General features: G+C 40.7%; 1 pseudogene; it reads right to left on the reverse strand.

Annotated features, from left to right (window-relative positions):
• Positions 1–4,173: 4,173 nt before the first annotated feature.
• LOC115108937 (protein O-mannosyl-transferase TMTC3-like) overlaps positions 4,174–16,718 on the reverse strand; it is a 69,730-nt pseudogene continuing 57,185 nt past the window's right edge.

Genomic DNA, 16,718 nt, shown 5'->3' on the forward strand with positions numbered 1-16,718 from the left:
GGAAACAGTGTTTAAACCCTTTACAATTTGGATTTTTATGAATTATCTTTGAAAGACAGGGTTGCTGAGTTTATATACAGTACCAGTCAAAAGTTGACACACCTACTCATTCCAGGGTTTGTCTTAATTTTACTATTTTCTACATTGTATAATAATAATGAAGACCTCAAAACGATAACATAACATATGGAATCATGTAGTAACCAAAAAAGTGTTAAACAAATCTAAATACATTTTATATTTGAGATTCTTCAAAGTAGCCACCCATTGCCTTGATGACAGCTTTGCACAGTCTTGGCATGGTTGAGTCTTCTCAACCAGCTTAATGAGGTAGTCACCTGGAATGCATTTCAATTAACCGTTGGGCCTTGTTAAAAGTTAATTTGAGAATTTATTTCCTTAATGCGTTTGAGTCAATCAATTGTGTTGTGACAAGGTAGGGGTGGTATACAGAAGATATCCCTATTTTGTAAAAAACCAAGTCCATATTATGGCAAGAACAGCTCTAATAAACAAAGAGAAACGACAGTCCATCATTATTTTAAGACATAGCTCAATTGGGCCGACCAACCAGTGCCCCCGCACATTTGCTAACCTGGCTATCTGCATTGTGTCCTGCCACCCACCACTCGCCAACCCCTCTTTTACACTACTGCTACTCTCTGTTCATCATATATGCATAGTCACTTTAACCATATGTACATACTACCTCAATCAGCCTGACTAACCGGTATGTAGCCTCGCTACTTTTATAGCCTTGCTACTATATATAGCCTGTCTTTTTACTGTTCTATTCCTTTACTTACCTATTGTTCACCTAATACCTTTTTTGTACTATTGGTTAGAGCCTGTAAGTAAGCATTTCACTGTAAGGTGTTGTACTCGGCACACATGACAAATAAACTTTGATTTTAAGGTCATCTGATGCAGCACTCCATCACTCTTCTTCTTGGTCAAATAGCCCTTACACAGCCTGGAGGTGTGGTTGGGGTCATTGTCCTGTTGAAAAACAAATGCTAGTCCCACTACGCGCAAACCAGATGGTATGAGTTCTAAATAAACGACTGACAGTGTCACCAGCAAAGCATCCCCACACCATCACACCTCCTCCTCAGTGCTTCACGGTGGGAACCAGAGCAAGTCTCTCATTATTATTGGTGTCCTTAGAAGTGGTTTCTTTGCAGCAATTTGACCACGAAGGCCTGATTTACACAGGGGGGGTGTATGATATTTGTGCGTCTAACTTTTTCATTTATCCGTAATCATGGCAGCATTCACATTAATGTAGAAGTGTTTAGAAACATATTCTATTCTTATTAACAACAAAAGCAACTCCAAAATGACCCTATTTACTATTCAATTCTATCAGGCAGAAAATAATCTGAAACACAACCATGTATTCAATTACACGTAATCTGACTACAAACAAGCAAGAATATTGAAATCAGGTTAGATACTTTTGAAAAACTAGATTACTTCTTGGATTACTTTTAAATTAAGAAAAGATGTTTGTGGAAAAAAATACATTGATACCTTTTATGTTTTCTCAATGAAATTCAATTCAGCATTGAAGAAAGGCACACCAAGTCTAAGACCTCTATGATAACACACCAAATGTGTTTGATGGATCCTTTGTCTTCTTCTTATGCTCTTAAGGGGAAAGTAATCTGAAAGTAATCAGATCAGTTTGAATAAGCTTAAAGTTACATAATGGATTACAATCTGACAGGTAACTAGTAACTAATGGATTACATTTAGAAAGTAACCTACCCAACCCTGCCAGGAATGCATTTTATGGAGTGAGTAGAGGGGACTTGACTCAAGAGAAAGTGGGTTTGAAACTGAGCCAAACAGTAAGGATCAAGAGTACAGCGATGTGCTGTATTACCTCACTGCTGCCATCCTAATCAAGTCGGAGCCTGAGCATGTAATCAAGTTTTATCTAACCTTCCTTAATATATTATAAAATATTGATCTAATTTGATCTTTAATCCTAGTAATCTTTTTGTGTACTTTCCCCTTACCTCCCCCTTATGAAAGCAATGCTTTGATCAGAGGGCAAAGTTGAGCTGATACCATATCCTTATTCAATTCTTTCAGATCAATATTAAATGCCTAGGGCCTGGTGCTAGGAGTGAGGGCTAGGAGAAGTTTCTGGACCAGGCTTGCGTAATGTATGGCCGACTTAAGAGAGACTTGCTTGGTGCTTAATACACCATAGATTGCACCACCCCTACTCAACGACCAAGCCACCCCTTAGCTAGACAAAGTGAAAATTCCCAGGTGCACCCACTGGTGTAATGTGGCCATCAAAACAAACACCTACCATTTGTAGGACCTCTGACCATACAGTTGAAGTCAGAAGTTGACACACTCAGATTTGAGTCATTAAAACTAGTTTTTGAACTACTCCACACATTTCTTGTTAACAAACAATAGTTTTGGCAAGTCGGTTTGGACATCTACTTTGTGTGTGACACAAGTAATTTTTCCAACAATTGTTTACAGACAGATTACTTCATAATTCACAGTATCACAATTCCAGTGGCTCAGAAGATTACATACACTGAGTTGACTGTGCCTTTAAACAGCTTGGAAAAGTCCAGAAAATTATGTCATGGCTGTAGAAGCTTCTGATAGGCTAATTGACATCATTTGAGTCAATTGGAGGTATACCTGTGGATGTATTTCAAGGCCTACCTTCAAACTCAGTGCTTCTTTGCTTGACATCATGGGAAAATCAAAAGAAATCAGCCAAGAACATTGCAGACATCCACAAGTCTGGTTCATCCTTGGGAGCAATTTCCAAATGCCTGAAGGTACCACGTTCATCTGTACAAACAATAGTACGCAAGTATAAACACCATGGGACCACGCAGCCGTCATACCGCTCAAGAAGGAGACGCGTTCTGTCTCTTGGAGATGAACATACTTTGGTGCGAAAAGTGCAAATCAACCCCAGAACAAAGGCAAAGGACCTTGTGAAGATGCTGGAGGAAAGAGGTACAAAAGTATCTATATCCACAGTTAAACGAGTCCAATATCGACATAACCTAAGAAGCCACTGCTCCAATACGCCATAAAAAAGCCAGATTACGGTTTGCAACTGCACATGGGGGCAAAGATCGTACTTTTTGGAGAAATGTCCTCTGGTCTGATTAAACAAAAATGGAACTGTTTGGCCATAAATGCCCATCGTTATGTTTGGAGGGAGAAGGGGGACGCTTGCAAGTCGAAGAACACCATCCCAACCGTGAAGCACGGAGGTGGCAGCATCATGTTGTGGGGGTGCTTTATTCCCGGAGGGACTGGTGCACTTCACAAAATAGATGACATCACGAGGAAGGGAAAATTAGGTGGATATATTGAAGCAACATCTCAACATCAGTCAGGAATTTAAAGCTTGGTCACAAATGGGTCTTGCAAATGGACAATGACCCCAAGCATACTTCCAAAGTTGTGGCAAAATGTCTTAAGGACAACGAACTCAAGGTTTTGGAGTGGCCATCACAAAGCCCCGACATCAATCCCATAGAAAATTTGTAGGCAGAACTGAATAAGAGTGTGTGAGCAAGGTGGCCTACAAACTTGGCAGTTACACCAGCTCTGTCAGGAGGAATGGGCCAAAATTCACCCAACTTATTGTGGGAAGCATGTGGAAGGCTATGCGAAACATTTGACCAAAGTTAAACAATTTAAAGGCAACCAAATACTAATTGAGTGTATGTAAACATCTGACCCACTGGGTATGTGATGAAAGCAATAAAAGCTGAAATAAATCATTCTCACTATTATTCTGACATTTCACATTCTCAAAATAAAGTGTTGATTGTAACGGACATAAGACAGGGAATTTTTACTATGATTAAATGTCAGGAATTGTGAAAAAAACGGAGTTTAAATGTATTTGGCTAAGGTGTATGTAAACTTCCGACTTCAAATGTATATCGCCCCCTACTGTTGGGAGCTAGTCTCAGAAATCCCAGACCTAGATATACCAGAACACTTTTTAATGTGGAAGGCAACCGGTCTGCCAAGGGAGACTAGATGTTAGCTGTAAGACATACAGAAAAATAACATGTAGAAGTGAAAAGCACCTGGAATCCGCACCACTTTCAAGCACCCAGGAGCCAAGTCGATATCAGGGCTCATATTAGAAAACAAGGGACATAGTTTTAAAAATAAATTTTTTCTTTTTTAATTTTTTAAAGCGATTAAAATTAAAATAATTTATAAATCACATTGCAGGTGAAACATATTTGCCCATGACAAAAGTGATAGATATGGTGCTTGAATAGAATTGAAATATCAGGTAGTTAATTGATGTGCTCTGACGGTTCTTTCTAGGCATTTAAATATTCTTGATTGATTACAATTGTAACACTTTCGGAGCACTCGTCTTGCATGATAAAAGATAGCCATGCTAAACAACGTACCATACAATAACAGAACTGAGAGCTCACAGTGCATGCAATAAATAAACAAATACATACTGGACGTATATAAGCATCTGTACATACACTATGTACTGTTTTAGGAGCTCAATGATAAGTAAATGCATGATCATGTTGAGACTGCTAGGAGAGTCATGTTTCATATGAGGCCTCAGGCCAACCATCATATCACACTGACAATGTTTTTCTTAATTGAAGATATCAGCAGATTTCCATTAGGGTAATCGTGACTGACAGTGAGTGCGAACAGATGGACACACCAACTTTCAGTGAGTGCGAAGAGGAAAAAGGAACAGATTGACACTGCACAGTAGAGGTCTGCAACTAATCACCAGGATACAAAACAATCATGGAACACTGAGGGGTTAAATAAGGGGTTAAAGAGAGGCAAAACAATGGCAGGCGAGTTTTTGTTTCACTTGGCTAATCATAGGTTTCTGACAAGTCACATTATCTCTTTCATCAAACATCAAACAAAAACACTTCCATTCCAGGTAACTCAAACTCAACATTAGAATGACAAGTTGAAAAAAAATTATCAAGATAGCAACAAACAGCATGTTAATTACATAAAGAGAGTGAAGGAAGAGAACAAGGTCAACGTGCTGAGCTGCAGTGGGAGAAATACAAAATAAAGAGGAACTGTTGTGCACAATAACTGTGCTGTGAAATCCTCCCTCAAAGAGAGAGGAAGCATCTTGTGTAAATGATAAAAAACACATGGCACAGCCTGAGGGAGAACATGGAAGGGAGAGGGGTGAGGAGGAGCATGTGTCACAATCCTCACGCCAAAACTGCCTGGTATTGTTGCAATCAGAGATGTTATGATACGTGAAGAGTGAAGACTAACAGCAGAAAACAATATTTCTGTCTGGTGGTGGGTCAGGTTGCATGTGCGGGGGGGGGTGGACAGACATGAACTGAATATGAGACAAACAGCTCCATGGAAGCACTATGAGATATGGGCTGTGCTATGAGGAGAGTAACACTGACGACGTGGCAAACAGGAAGTAAAGGGTGAGATCAATATGTGAAAATAGTCAATGGGGTGCAATGTGGTGTAGTATGCTGGCGCAGCAGCTGTAGTAATGGGTTATTTGGAGATGCATACAACGTACAGAGATCCTGTATGCCTGCAGTAGTGTCCATTACGTCATTTCCTTTCATTGTTCGTGATACAATCATTCCTTTTTTAAACACAATACCTGGCTACGCACAGAGTGAGTCACACAAAGAAATCCAGTGATCAACAACTTATCTAGTAAACATATCAAAACAAACCAGCATAAATTAGGATATGATAAAATGACATTCAGAAGAAGCAACACACAAGGTTATGCATCTGTAGTGGAGATGAAATAGACTATGACAAATCGCGTTGTTCTTCCTTTCTCGTGCTGTTCAGAGAACAAACAAACCACAATTTCCCTTTAATACTTGCAATGGTGTTAAAATTATGGGACACAGCAGGTAGGGTAGCCCCTAAACATGATAAAAAAATAAAAAATGAGTTAAACCATGCATGATGAAGTAGGGAGCGGTTTTGTTTCTTAAAACCAACAGAGTTTGTGGCAGTGTCTGAAATGCCACCCTATTCACTACTATGGGCTTCTAACCTATGGGTCCTGGTCAAAAGTAGTGCACTATATACACTGAGTGTACAAAACATTATTATTTTTATTTTATTTTACTTAAATAGGCAAGTCAGTTAAGAACAAATTCTTATTTTCAATGACGGCCTAGGAACAGCGGATGAACTGCCTTGTTCAGGGGCAGAACGACAAATTTGTACCTTGTCAGCTCGGGGATTCGATCGTGCAACCTTTCGGTTACAAGTCCAACACTCTAACCACTAGGCTACCTGCCGCCCGATTAATGACAACGTACTAATATTGAGATCCACCCCTCCTTTTGTCTTAATACACACGGGAAACTGTTGAGCATGAAAAACCCAGCAGCGTTGCAGTTCTTGACACAAACTGGTGCGCCTGGCACCTACTACCATACCCTGTTCAAAGACACTTAAATATTTTGTCTTGCCCATTCACCCTCAATTGTCTCAAGGCTTAAAACTTATTGGCACCTCTCTCCTCCCGTTCATTTTAGACTGAAATGGATTTAATAAGTGACATCAATAAGGGAGCATACCTTTCAACTGGATTCACCTGGCCAGTCTGTCATGGAAAGAACATGTTCTTAATGTTTTGTATATGTTATTATAGGGTGCAATCTAGGACGCATCACACCTGTGATTCAGGAGCTGTTAGTAGCTCTACAAAAATGTGTCCTGCGCTGCGGTAAATAACAACAAGGTTAATCACTGCATAATATGAAGTCAATCTCCTCCAGTCTCTCCAAGGCGGATGCCCGTTTCTTCTCTATATCTTTAATCTCTTTTGTGGATTCGCTCTTAGTCCTCAGCTATTTGTCAGCCTGGCTGCCGTCCAGATGCTCTGATTGGCTGTCGCCACCACCTCGAAAGCTTTTTGCCGAAGAGGATTTCCATGCATTCTTCTTATTCCCGGCACCCTCCCCAACCCTATCGCTGTCGGTGGCTCCACTCCCTTCCTCCTCCTTACCCAGCTTCTTTTCCTCCGCCTTGGCTAGCGTAGCCGCGCCCTCTGCTGACGCTGGGCTCAGCGGCTGCCCCGCTGCAGACATGGGGCCGCCGTCTTGCCGCGAGAGATGCCCAGGTGGCGGCGCACGTACTCCTCGTTGGGGCGCCAGGCCCAGCGTTTCCTCCAGGCAGCGCTCCGCTCTCGGCAGGTCTCGCTCCTCGAAGTAGACCACACGCAGGGTTGTGTGTTCCCCCTTGCACGTTGGTGGGTGTCCATACGGAGGATCCTCTGGAAGCAGATCTTGGCACCCTGGATGTCGTTCTTGTGGTTCATCAGGATGTCTATCCCCCATGAGAATCAAACTGTTAACATGCTCTGGGTGGTGGTGTAGCAGCTCGTCTAATACAGGCAGGGCATCCACCTGCTGTCGAGACTGCGAGTGGAGCAGGGCCAGGTTGAAGAGGGCGCGACGGGTGGCCTCCCTCATCCAGCGCTCGGCTGTAGCATTCTCGTCTGCGTCCTTGGCAAGCATCCCCAGGTTGAAGTAGCCGTTGGCATCGTCTGGCTCCTCCTGGATGTAGGTCAGGGAACGACGGTTGGCCTCCGGACGGAACCTGGGCTTACCTGGAAAACATAGACAAAGAAAAATGTATACCCACACACATAATGGTTAGGGCACAATAACAACAGTCATTGTTTATTTAGTTGGAGGTAGGTGTGATTTGTTAAACGTGTTCGGATGGCAACATCACTATACTGGTTTGTGGGTAAAGGTGGGGCACGCACTCTCAGCAAGTCACAAGTGCAGATTGTACAGCAAAAACTGTATGATAAGATAGGAATGGCATTCAATCAAATGTACACACAATTTATACCGCCCAACGTTTCACCATACCGTTTTATTACATCTATCAGTGCTTGCAACTAGAGTGTGTGCCAAGAGTTTTCATTTTTTAACAGTAACTTATTGTATGTGCCCTGTGCCTGTAAACTATGCTGGGTGTACGTGCAGCCGCACACTGTACGCGCAGCCGCAACAACCCCGTAGAGTGCCAAGGGACTCTTGCTGGCACCAAGTCAAACACTCACACCTACAATTAAATCAACAGTTGGGCCACCGTGAACAGAATGAGAGTAATACCAAGAGAGAGAGAGAGAGAGCACAAAGAATACAGGGAGACAGAACAAAAACATTGGTGGTGAGTGACAGCATTATTAGAACACCGTTATTAACAATAACACCTAGAGCCGAAATTAATCTGTCATTTTACAGCTGCAGCGAACCGTGAGTGATCTGGGCAGAGCCAGGGGAGTGCCGAGACACACACACACACACACACACCACGCCACACACACACACACACACACACCTAGTGGGTAGGGTTAAGGTGCATTTATAATAATTGTATTAATACTTTTGTCCAATTCCCAAATCTGAAATCCTTGTCGACCCAACCTGCTATCATGGTACATTTGCTCGCACCACGGGGGACCATTAATCACACTGGTATAACTTGTTAGTTTGCAAATGTGAGGAAAATGTTGATGTGTCGCGTGCTGGGACTTTTGTTTAAATTCACCTTCAGGGTTAGGGAGCACTGCACTGGTTAGGGAGCACTGCACTGGTTAGGGAGCACTGCACTGGTTAGGGAGCACTGCCCCGGCCTCTTACAAAGAGGATAAGTTACGCTGAAAATGAGCGTGGGTGAAGAGAGCGACCCAGGAGGAGGAAAAGTCAGCACCAGGAAGAGGAGGAGGAGGCACCAAGGCAGCACCAGGACTGTGAACTTGGCCTTGAACTCACATGGCTGTCTGGGTAAACAATCTAGTCAACAGAGCTACAGACTGCACACCTGAAGGGTTCCAGTTCCAATGAAACCAAGCCTCTTTAATTATTCTACTGAAGACACTAGTTTTTTTTTTTAAATAGAGCCCTAGTACTCTAATGCAATGGTAAATCTAACGCTATAGGTCCGGGGGTGTCAGAAATATTTTTGATATTTTCACAGCCATTATTATGTGCAAAATAGCTGCCGGTGGCATGAAAGGCTTTGGTTTAAATGAATAAATAAGTTGTAGGCGTGACGAGGGCTTGGACACTCACTGGTCCAACAAGGCGTTCCATAGCTTAATACTGCATGTGTTTGTCTCAAGTTCTGTAGGTTATTGAATGTCTTTGCATTGTCATCAACTCCAATTCGGCTGGGGGCACGAAATAATCTCCTCCTAGTCCATTGTGGAGTAATACTACAAGTTTATATAATAGCAGAGGCTAGTGCGTGATAGCAACAGTAAAAAAAAAAGAAAATAATTTAAACAGTTATTGCTCAATATGTTTGGAGTCAACATTGTTGTAATTGGCTTCAACGAGTACAGGCTCCTGTAAACTATTGTATGTGTGAGTCGTGTTCTCAATAAGCAAGATATAATGTAGGCCTACTGTTGACAATTGGCTTGACGCCAGCCAAAAATAGAGCCCCTTATCTCTTATCTGGTCATGTTTATTAATGACAAGATGAGTGATTCATTGTTGATTGATAATCTACATTTCAAATGGAACTTCCTGATTTAAATAAAGGTTAACTAAACAAAACAACTGCTACGTGCTTTGGTTGAGCCTGGGTTGTATTCAGTAGGAGCGAAACGGAAACAACGGGCCGATACAGGAAGTGTCATTCCTGTATGCTTATTTTCGTTTTCCATTGCAAAACGTTTTGCTACGATGTGCACTAATGAATACAACCCTGAGTTTCTCAGCCTCAGTCACATACCGGATTCCTGCATGAGCAGGGCAGAGTTGAAGAGGGACAGTTTGTGGTGTGGGTTGAGCTCCAGGGCGTAGTTGAAGTTCTTCAGGGCATCTGAAGGCTCCTTCATCTCGATGTTGACGATGGCCAGGTTGTACCAGAGGTCAGCGTTGGATCTGACCAGCTCCAGGGCCCGCAGGTAGGCGTCCCGGGCCTCGGATGGCTTGTTCATCTTCAGCAGCAGCTCCCCTCTGGGTTTGTACAGAAAGAAAAGTGAAATCAAGCCAAATCTAAAGCTCACCTTCACAACTGGCTATGAAAAAATTATCATAACTCTCATCTTATCGACATCAATTCCCTATTGTTGTTTGTTAAAGGTCCAATGCAGCCGTTTTGATCTCAATATCAAATCATTTCTGGTTAACAATTGTGTTTGTTTCGAAAAAGAAACTCATTTCTCATGCAATAATTTAGCTAGGACTGTCTGGGAGTGGTCTGAGTGGGGAAGTTGAAAACTAGCTGTTATTGGCTAGGTTTAGAAGAGATGTTTAGAACTCTTTCTTATTGGTCTAATTTCTTACACTAAAATGGAATCATCATAATTTCACAGTAGTATTACAACCTCAGTGTGGAAATATATATAAAACACAGGGGAATCATGTTTTTCTTTTCTTTTTTCCTTCTCCTTTATGTACATGCTTTGATGAACACACGGTCACTATGATGTAGAGCAAACTGTATAGGGAATTATTTTTTATTTATTTGATTTAACCTGTATTTAACTAGGCAAGTCAGTCAAGAATAAATTCGTATTTACAATGACGGCCTACACCGGCCAAACCCGGACGATGCTGGGCCAATTGTGTGCCGCCCTAAGGGACTCCCAATCACGGCCAGTTGTCATACAGCCTGGATTCAAACCAGCGTGTCTGTAGCGATGCCTCTAGCACTGAGAAGCAGTGTCTTAGACCGCTGCCACTCGGGAGCCCAAGCAGTCTGCTTGGTCAGCTGTGTTAGAGCAGAGTAAATAACTGGCTTTTGATGAACACACTGTCACTGTGATATAGTAGACTGTACAGTTGACAAGTAGTCTGACCAGCCAACTGTGTTACAGAGCCGATTAAATGGCTTTGATGAAGGATGTAAACAAAATACCTTATGTTGGTGTAGAATTAGGGCTGTTGCGGTGACCATATAGATTACCGCCACACCGGCAGTCATGAGTCACAGTAATCTCCTTGTATGCTCTCTGGACATGTGTTGGTAGTACCTAACTGGCTAACGACGTCAGGTCGCTAATGGCCTGACACTCAATGCTCTATTGTACCTCTAACCACTCTGACATCAATTCCAATGCAATCGAAGCTCATCAAACACTTATCAAAACAGTATTATGCCTTTAAAACCCAGCGTTAGTCAAAAATGTTTGACCTCAATGTGATGATCAATATGAAGAAAGCGGTTGAAACTGAGTGGAAAACTTGGTCATTGTGGATGTTGTTTGAAAGCTAAACAACAAAATGGACAGAGTTTCCTAAAGTGATGATTTATTCAAAGCATTTAATCCGTTGCATGTAGAACAACCCTATGCATATTAGAGCTTACGTATACACATAGGCCTATATATGAGCCCAAGCCCCCCGCCCCCAAAACCTGAATTCAAATAATGATTGTGCCATTATAAAATACATAGCCTAATAGCCTACCGCACGGCAGGCTATTACGCATGGCATTAAAAGAAAGAAAGATTTAAGTAATCGCCTTTGAGTGTGGACTGTTATGTATTGTTACTTTCTATCCACGAGTCTGGGAGAGAACATATAGGCTTAGGCAATGCAGGGCAGCTTACAGAGTTCGCCTACAATTATAGTGAATTTGATTTTGAATAGCCTAGTATTAGGGCATTTTTAAAAATATTTTCATAATTAATAAGCTGACATTACAATTAGCTACATAATATCTCACCACTGTGCGTTTCCATCTCCTCTCTCTCCTTCATCCCTTTCTCAAGCGCGCAGAGATAGGGGCTGTCAACAGTTGAATTAAATACGTTTTGTCGTGAAAACATGATACTATCGATGTTCCCGAAAAGATTTCACTTGGTTTCCCAAATGATTAAGCACGGGGTAGCTGCAGGAACAGAGTCGAAGAGCCCATAGCATACAGAGTTTGGGCGGAAAATCACCTGTCGCGCAGCGAGTGGCTGCATACTCCTCGAACAGTGGTTGATGCGTGAAGTGGAAGTATTCTTATAAGCCCAGACATTTCTATATGCAATCCCAGGTGAAAGCAGAGTTTTGATGGTTTCCACTAAAAAGTGGAGGATCCCAGCTGCTACTATAGTTATTTCTCAACTGTTCCACTCTAAAATCGGAGTAGCCTAGACGGCATGATTTAAACTGTGGGAAAGCGGTCTCCATTCACTATGAGTGCATAGGGATGATTCCCCTGCTCCTTTTCCTACCCGTTTGATAATGGAACATTTTCATTTATTTTTTTGGACATATTAGTAAAGATTAAATTGGGAATAGTCTGATGGTTGAACATATGATCACTTGATTAGAGAACAGTGTGTGTTATTAAGTCGCTCTGGATAAGAGCGTCTGCTAAATGACTTAAATGTAATGTAATGTCACAGAGCGCAAGCTTTTTTGTTGTTGCTACTTTTCAAATAGTCAATAGCCTTCAGTCGCATCATGCAGCTCATATACGTTTTGATTTCGAAGACATTCTAAGGTTTGTATCATTCACAATACAATTTGCCAAATAACTCTAAATCTAGCGTATAGGACCTTTTTCAAATGATCACTTTTACACTCAACATAGCCACTTATTCGCACTAGCTCCGGAATGGGAAAAATATCCTTTCCATTTTATTCAGCTAAGTTCAATAATACTTTTTTTTTTACAATAAAATCACATAATATAAAATAATGGTATGGGACTCATAAGCATATCTTGTCTGATAAATGAAGTGGTCTTAAGTCTATGGCATGACTCCTATTCGGTTTTTCTGAAATACATTTTCGTCATATCATGTTTGTTCGGCCCTGCCTAAAATAAATTGATTTATTGTGATGGTGTATATTGAATGGCTTATTATACTTTTATAAATGCAGATGTTCCAAATGCACGCATCAGCGGCTTGTAAGTGTGGAGGCCTGGAGATGCTAACCATGTTTATGTTCATTAACGGTCAATTACCATGAGACCGGCAGTCAATTGCATAACAAATAACTGTCTGATAAAATGTCATGACCGCCGAAGTCCAACATAGAATCTAGAATGACTGCTTATGTAATTGATTCGTTTAAGTCTAATTAGTCATTTACAACCTACGTCAGCAGTCAATGGACCCTTCGCCGAGCTGAATTAATGTAATTGACTGCTTACGTATGTTGTAAATTAATTAATTCAACTTCTGATGGAGTGCCTACTGACGTATATGATAACCATTCAAATATCCGGATGCTCAAGGTTGTCATTAAACAGTTATGATGTAGATTGTACATCACCCTGATGGAGGTAGTAAATACACTAAATAGACTTCTGATGAAGGATGTTAAGAGATAGTCAACAGCCTTGTTCAACATCATTATTCGGATATGGTGTAAACTAACCACCTTGCCAACTGATGTAGGATGTTAGTTAAGGGGCCTTGCCTGCTGATGTAGGCTTGCTTGAAGTCAGGCCTCATGCTGATGGCCTGTCTGTAGAGTTGGTACGGATCAGGTTTGCCAGGTTAATGTACAACGTTCAGGTGGTTGGGCGCCACACGGGTGGCGTACTTCTTCCCTGGAGTGATCTTGAAGGGTAACATAACAAACTAGTCCTTATCTCTAATTTGTTGACGATTGATCAGTAACTGATCCATGATGCTTGTTCCACATGAAAGAGATTAGATCACACTATATTATATGCTTGCAGTTGTTTTGGTTGGTTATTAACTTCGTTCTGACAGGTTAGGGGTACTGGACACTAGTTTGCCAGGTGAACTATTATGAAACAAGTGTTCTTTTCTTCTCAGGAAGGCCAAGTCTGTTACCACTGATAACCTGAATGACCTTAGAAAGTTTTGGAAGGCTATTAAGTCTATGTCTGGTAACAGTAATGTTAATGAATTAACGTCATGTGTTTTGAAGGACTCTGTTGCTATATATGACAAAACTGAAATGCTGAATTGTTTCAATGAGCACTTTGTATCATCTGGTAGGCTGTTTGATTCAGTGTCCTCTGTCTCTGTACAACCCTGCGTGGATGAACCAGTGAGAGCTGGTCAAACTTTGAGCTTTTTGCCATTCTCAGTGCAGGTGGTACATATAGTCCTGAAATCCTTAGATCAGAGAAAGCCTGCAGGTCCTGATCTTTTGGATCCCTACTTTTTAAATCTGGCAGCTGATTTCATAGCTGAACCACTTGAATCTCTGTTCAATCTAACCCTGGAATGTAATGAAATTCCAAAGATCTGGAAATCAGCATTTTAAAAGGGGGAAATCCAACTCTTTTAAATAATTATAGGCCAATCTCAAAGCTGTCACCCCTGATGAAAATACTTGAAACTCTTGTAAGTGAACAGCTAAAATAGTTTTTAATTACTAACTCTATTTTATCAATGTACCAATCGGCTTCAGGAAGAAGCATAGCACAATTACAGCAGCCATGAAGGTTTTAAATGATATCACTGAAGCCATTGACAAAAAACAGCACGGTATCTCACTTTTTATTGATTTCTCTAAGGCTTTTGATACAGTTGATCATGCTATACTAAGGCAAAGATTGTCGAGTGTAGGTCTTACGGAGCATGCAGTTGCATGGTTTGCTAACTATCTGTCTGATAGAGCTCAGTGCACTCAATTTGATGGGCTTTTGTCTGTTTAAATTGTCTGCATTGAATGGTGTGCCCCAAGGCTCTGTACTTGGTCCTCTCTTATTCACTATTTATATAAATGATTTAGACAAGCATGTCCAAAATGCACAACTTCATTTTTATGCTGATACTGTTATTTACTGTTGTGCCTTGTCTCTTACAAAAGCTTTCCAGAACATGCAAACTGCTTTTTTACTGTTCAACATACCTTGTGTCAATTTAACCTTATGCTCAATACTGACAAAACAAAACTAATGGTGTTTCCCTGACCTGTCAATGTTTTTAATTTGCTGTTTTATACTCTTGTGAATTCGATGGTTTTTACTAGATTACTGGTAGTTTTTCATGTTGTCTGTCAAATTTTTTTGTAATGACTTGGTGCTGCCTATCTTGGCCAGGGCGCTCTTGAAAAAGAGATTTTAATCTCAATGAGCCCTTCCTGGTTAAATAAAGGTTAAATAAAATAAATAAAAGAACATAGAGCAGGAGTTCTCAAAGTCGGGTCTAAAAATATATTTTTTTACATTACATTTTCTTTAATGAACATTACTAACGGATTAAACACACTTTGGCTGAGGGATCCATGGAATACATTTAAAGGGTGTTAAATAATACAATGTAATAAATTAACAAATATATGTAATTCATTCATTAAAGTGATCATTCAGAATTTTGGCAATGAGCCCATTTATCTTCCTTCATACTGGACACGGACATACAAATGGTATTGACATGTTCATCTGACTCTGGGGAAATAGATAAAGGGCCTCATTGCCAAAATCCCAAAGTATCCATTTTACCTCTCTGGGATAGGCCAATTGCTCTCCACTTGGCCAATTGCCAGGGAAAAACGCAGAGCGCCAGATTCAAATAAAATACTATAAAATTCAAACTTTCATTAAATCACACATGTAATATACCAAATTAAAGCTACACTCGTTGTGAATCCAGCCAACATGTCAGATTTCAAAAAGGCTTTTCGGCGAAAGCATAATAAGCTTTTATCTGATGATGGCACAACAGTAAACAAAGAGATAAATAATATTTCAACCCTGCAGGCGCTACTCAAAACGCAGAAATAAAATATAAATCATGCCTTTGACAAGCTTCTTTTGTTGGCACCCCAATATGTCCCATAAACATCACAAATGGTCCTTTTGTTCGATTAATTCCATCCATATATATCCAAAATGTCAATTTATTTGGCGCGTTTGATCCAGAAAAAAACAACTGCCAATTTGCACAAGGTCACTACAAAATATCTCAAAAGTTACCTGTAAACTTTGCCAAAACATTTCAAACTACTTTTGTAATACAACGTTAGGTATTTTTAAGTGTTAATAATCGATCAAATTGAAGACGGGTCTGTTTTCAATACAGGACAACAACAAACTGACGCTACTTTTCTAGTCTTGCCCAACTCTCAACAGTGTTACACTGTTTCAAGATGGCTGTACTTCTTCATTTCACAAAGGAATAACCTCAACCATTTTCCAAAGACTGGTGACATCCAGTGGAAGCGGTAGGAACTGCAAACAATTGGTTTTGAAATCTCATTGAATAGACAGTGACCTAAAAAAAAAATGTCCTGAATGGTTAGTCCTCGGGGTTTTGCCTGCTACATAAGTTCTGTTATACTCACAGACATGATTCAAACAGTATTAGAAACTTCAGAGTGTGTTCTATCCAAATATACTAATAATATGCATATCTTATATTCTTGGCATGAGTAGCAGGAAGCTGAAATTGGGCACGCTATTTATCCAAAAGTGAAAATGCTGCCGCCTATCACAGAGGTTTCTAAAGGAGATATATGTCTCATTTTTGCATTGTAACTTCAGACAATGTCCTTAATATATCTGCAGTAATAGTGTAATGACGTTTCACAATATGTTATCCCACCCAAAAAATATTGGGCACACACAGAAATGCACTTGAATGGTGCAGCCTTCTTATATTGTCAAAAGGCATCTCTTGACTGTCCCTGCATGGCCGGACATGGGAAGGAACATCTTTTGTTGTCAAATTGACTGGGGGCTATTTCTATATGTTTGACGCTTGGCCCAGTCAATTTGACAACAAAAGATGTTCC

This window comes from Oncorhynchus nerka, linkage group LG25 (genome assembly GCF_034236695.1).
Source record: "Oncorhynchus nerka isolate Pitt River linkage group LG25, Oner_Uvic_2.0, whole genome shotgun sequence".
Taxonomy (NCBI): Eukaryota; Metazoa; Chordata; class Actinopteri; order Salmoniformes; family Salmonidae; genus Oncorhynchus; species Oncorhynchus nerka.